The sequence below is a fragment of the Arachis stenosperma genome, chromosome 9 (genome assembly GCF_014773155.1).
Source record: "Arachis stenosperma cultivar V10309 chromosome 9, arast.V10309.gnm1.PFL2, whole genome shotgun sequence".
NCBI classification, from domain to species: Eukaryota; Viridiplantae; Streptophyta; class Magnoliopsida; order Fabales; family Fabaceae; genus Arachis; species Arachis stenosperma.
Genome location: NC_080385.1, coordinates 97,162,692 through 97,168,287, shown reverse-complemented (window position 1 = coordinate 97,168,287; position 5,596 = coordinate 97,162,692).

Below are 5,596 nucleotides of genomic sequence, written 5' to 3'. Positions count from 1 at the left end.
ATTTTTGGGAAACATGCTCATGTGGAATTAAAATAATTAATTACCATGTGCATTAAAAAATTTTTTTGCAAAATTAAAGCAAATGCACATGGTATAAGAACAAAATATGGGCATGTAACAACAAGTGGGAAAATATGGGAAAATGGGCAAAGAAGCTTTACTTTAGAAATTATGTATGTTAGGTGAGATCTTAGACTAATTAAGGATTCACTTATTAGCTCACTTAGCCTTATACATATACCTTTACCTTTACCTTGGCCCCATTACAATCTTAATTAAAAGACCTCATGATTTTTGGTATGTCTATATTTTATAATTGTTGATTGGTTAGATGAAAAACAAAGTTATAGAAAGTAAGGATAAAAAGAAGAATAGAGTGATTAACCCAATAAACACTGAGTGATTAGAGAGTAAACACAAAATCCAGTGAGGGTTCACTAACTCATTAACATATATCTCTGTTTAAATTACTAATTGTCTTGTGAGTTTATAAATGTTTTTTTTTCTTTTTTCCCATCTCAATTGTAAAAGTGCTTTATCACTATCTAAGGTTGGGTATATATATATATATATGAATCCTTGAGAATGTGAATTGATTTAACTACATGTAAGCTTTATATATGAGTGGATAAAATTAGAATTGCATCATGCATTTAGTTAGTTGCATTTAGATTAGAATTGCATTGCATGGCATTCAACCACTTCAAAACCTTACTTTTTACCTTGCACATAGCATGAGGACATGATATTACTTAAGTGTGGGGAGGTTGATAAACCCATATTTTATGATACATTTTATGCTTAATCTGAGTGATTTATTCAATCCTTCACTCACTTATTCATATTAATTGTATGGTTTTACTTCTCCTTCCTTATTATGTGATGTATGTGAAAAACATGTTTCCTATGCTTTTAAATTAATTATTTTAATCACCTTTAATTCCATTCGATGCCGTGATTAGTGTGTTGAGTAGTTTCAGATCTTCTAAGGCAGGAATGACTTAAAGGATGGAAAAGAAAACATACAAAAATGGAAGGAAAGCGCAAAATGGAGTTTCTGAAGGAACTAGCGTCCACGCGATTGCATGGACGACGCGATCGCGTGCCAGAAGCAAAGAGGCGACGACGCGGCCGCATGACTGACGCAACCGCGCGACTTGTGCAAATCGCATATGATGCGGACACGTGACCGACGCGACCGCGTGACAAGGAGAACTCTGAATGACGTGACTGCGCGACCCACGCAAACGCGTGACAGAGGCCCCGCACCAAAAATTGCAGAAAACGCTCATAGCGGATTCTGAAGCCTTTTTGGCCGAAATCCAAGTCCAGAAGTCATAAACCAGAGGTTATGAAGTGGAGGAATGCATCCATTGAGGGAGTCTCTGATTTTCTGTTACTTTCGATGATTTAGATCTAGTTTTGAGAGAGGTTCTCTCCTCTCTTTCTTAGAATTTAGGATTTCTCTAAGCTTTTAGGAGTAACTCTTGATTCCAGGTTCAATGTTCTTTTACTTTATGTTTATTTCTTATTTTCAGATATTTGAATGCCTGCTTGTATTAGTTATGTTGCCTATTTGGCCTATACCACTTTCATGATGACTTTCTTATTTAAATATAATTTGAGGTATTTTCAGATCTATGACTTGTGTCTTTTATTTATATAAATAATTTGGATTTTCCTGTTTCCCTTTTGGCTTTGGTTGAATACTTGGTGACTCTAGAGTTATCAAACTCATTGTTGATTGAAAATTGGATTTCTTCATTTCATTAATTCATATTCCAATAACTCTGGCCTTTTCCAAGGAAAGACTAGGACTTGAGGAATCAAAATTAATTTATCCACTTAACCTACCTTCATAGTTAGAGGTTAACAAAGTGGGAGAAAAATCAAATTCTCATCACAATTGATAAGGATAACTAGGATAGGACTTCTAGTTCTTACACCTTGCCAAGAGTTTATTTTACAGTCATTCATTTACTTTTATTGCTTTGAAAATATACCTGTGCCCATTGCCCAACTAACCTTTTACCTTAATCCAAAACCCCAAACACACTTTTTTATAACCAATAATAAGAACATACCTCCCTGCAATTCCTTGAGAAGACGACCCGAGGTTTAAATACTCGGTTAACAAATTTTAAAGGGGTTTGTTACTTGTGACAACCAAAACGTTTGCACGAAGGGATTTCTGTTAGTTTAGAAGCTGTATCTACAACGCGAATATTTTTAATAATTCTTTACTAGCAAAAATCCTAACGTCATGGATTCACCATAGCCATTGGATTGATATGCATCATAGAATGACTCTTCTTCATAGTGCATTGGTGGAGGTTATTGCCATGAGGATTGGTCATACGCATATGGCTCCTCCCACCTTTGATTGTCCCATCCTTGATACACATTCTTATTGAAGTTCTCATCCCCTACAACATAGTTGTAATCACACTCATAGCCAAAATGAGAATTCATAGTGAAAAGAGAAAACAAAAAATCAAAAGATAATAGAAAACAAGAGAAATAAAATTCTACAACTAGCAAATAAAGCAAAAAGTAAGATATTCACACTATTCACATATATACAATAACCAATAACTTAACACCATTGCAATTCCCCGGCAACAGTGCCATTTTGATGATTGGATTTTTGATGGTTTAGAATTTTACAAATGAAATCTCGTTGCAAGTATAGTTTCTAAACCAACACTAATCCTTTCATTCAAAAAATTGTTTGTCACTAGTACAAACCCCTAAATTTATAAACCGAAGTATTGAACCTCGGGTCGTTCTCCCTAAGAATTACAATAAAGTGTTCTTGTTATTGGTTATGAGATGTATTTTGGGGTTTTTAAGATAATAGACAAGAAATGTAAATTGCAAAAGAAATAAACTAACAACTAATAAAGCTCTTGGCAAGATATGAGAACTAGAAGTCCTATCCTAGTTATCCTCCTCAATTGTGACCACAAATTGTTCATTGCTACAACTTAGTTAACATCTAACCATGGAGGAAAGTCAAGTGGATGAATCAATTTGATTCCTCAAGTCCTAATCAACTTCTAAAGGAAAGACTAGCTTTAGATGCATTCAAATCAATTAGCAACTTCTAATTATCAATCAACGAAGGAATTAGATAACTCAAGAGTCACTAATTACTCAACCAAAGCTAAGAGGAACAAAACCTACACTAAAACCCAACCAAGCATTTCATCAAACACTTGGAAGGTACAAAAGAAAAGCAAAGCAAATTGACAACAAGAATAGAATTTAACAACAATTATTGCAAGGAATTAACAACAACAATCAAAAGAAACACAATTATTATGAATTACCTCAAATTGAATTGAAAAAAAAGAGAAGGAACAAGAGTAGATCTACAACAAAATATAGAAACAACATAAAGGAAATTACAACAAAATAATAGAAGAAGAATGAATGTAACAACAAGGAATTAAAAGGTAGAAGTAGAAGAAGATGAATTAAAATCTAGATCTAAGAACTAAACCTAATCCTAATCCTAATCCTAGAGAGAAGTGAGAGCTTTTCTCTCTAAAACTAACTCTAAACTAATCCTAATGAGTGTGAATGGTTGAAATCCCTTTTTCTCTTCAATCCTTGGCTTTAAATAGCAGTTTAGGCGTCAAAGTTGGTTGGGATTGGGCCCCACAACCCTTCTAAATTTGCTGGCCACATTTTCATTAAAAAATCACAAACCAGCACCGACGCGTACGCGCACAGCACGCGTACGCGTCCATAGGGTGATTCACAATGCGCACGTAAGCGCCAAGTGCACGCGTGCATCCATGGGTGAGTTCAAATCTTTGACTTTTCATGATCTTCTCCACTTTGTATGCTTTCCTCCTCACTTCTTTGATCCATTCCTAGCCTTTTCAATCTGAAATCACTAACAAATACATCAAGGCATCTAGTGGAATCAAAGGGAGATTAAAATCATCAAGTTAAAGGCCTAAAAAGTATGTTTTCACATCTAAGCACAAATAAGGAGACAATCACAAAATCATGCTAATTCAATGAATAAATATGGGTAAAAGGTCATAAAATCCTCTAAAATCAATACAAGATAAATCCTACAAATGGGGTTTATCAACCTTAAAATCTAGATCTAAGAACTAAACCTAATCATAATCCTAATCCTAGAGAGAAGTGAGAGCTTCTCTCTCTAAAACTAACTCTAAACTAATCCTAATGAGTGTGAATGGTTGGAATCCCCTTTTCTCTTCAATCCTTGGCTTTAAATAGCAGTTTAGGCGCCAAAGTTGGTTAGGATTGGGCCCCACAACCCTTCTGAATTCGCTAGCCACATTTTCATTAAAAAATCACAAACCAGCACCGACGCGTACGCGCACAGCACGCATACGCGTCCATGGGGTGATTCGCAATGCGCGCGTAAGCGCCAGGTACGCGCGCGCGTCCATGGGCGAGTTCAAATCTTTGACTTTTCATGATCTTCTCCACTTTGCATGCTTTTCTCTTCACTCCTTTGATCCATTCCTAGCTTTTTCAATCTGAAATCACTAACAAACACATCAAGGCATCTAGTGGAATCAAAAGGAGATTAAAATCATCAAGTTAAAGACCTAAAAAGCATGTTTTCACATCTAAGCACAAATAAGGAGACAATCACAAAATCATGCTAAATCATTGAATAAATGTGGGTAAAAGATCATAAAATCTCCTAAAATCAATACAAGATAAATCCTACAAATGGGGTTTATCAACCTCCCCACACTTAAACCAAGCATGTCTTCATGCTTAAACCAAGAGTGAAGCAAAGGTATGGCATTTATTCAATGGAAACTAACTAAATGCAACTATCTAAATGAATGCAATTGCTTGGTCAAAATAAATCAATTCCCAAGAAGCATCTATGTACAAGGGCTAAGAACTAGCGAGTCTAATCCACAATTGGATTGAGTTATTAAATATTTTTACAAACTTGCATGAAAAGTTATGATTGTAGGTGGAAACATGTAATTGAGAATCAAACCCTTACCGGATGTGTTTGCACTCTATTCGCTCAAGTGTTTAGGGTAGATTCACTCAATTCTCTCCAAATCATGCTTTCTAAGATTTGTTTTTCTTCTAACAATCAACAAATATTTCATGCATGCATACATATATCATGAGGTCTTTTCATAGGTTGTAATGGGGCTAGGGTCAAGGTAGGATGCATATTTGGTCAAGTGAACTTGAAATTTGAATCTTTAATAAGCTTAAACTTCCCCAGCAACGGTGCCATTTTGATGGTTGGATTTTTTGACGGATTAGAATTTTACAAATGAAATCTCGTTGCAAGTATAGTTTCTAAACCAACATTAATCTTTTCATACAAAAAATTGTTTGTAACTAGTACAAACCCCTAAATTTATAAACCGAAGTATTGAACCTCAGGTCGTTCTCCCTAGGAATTACAATAAAGTGTTCTTGTTATTGGTTATGAGATGTATTTTGGGGTTTTTAAGATAATAGACAAGAAATGTAAATTGCAAAAGAAATAAACTAACAACTAACAAAGCTCTTGGCAAGATTTGAGAACTAGAAGTCCTATCCTAGTTATCCTCCTCAATTGTGACCA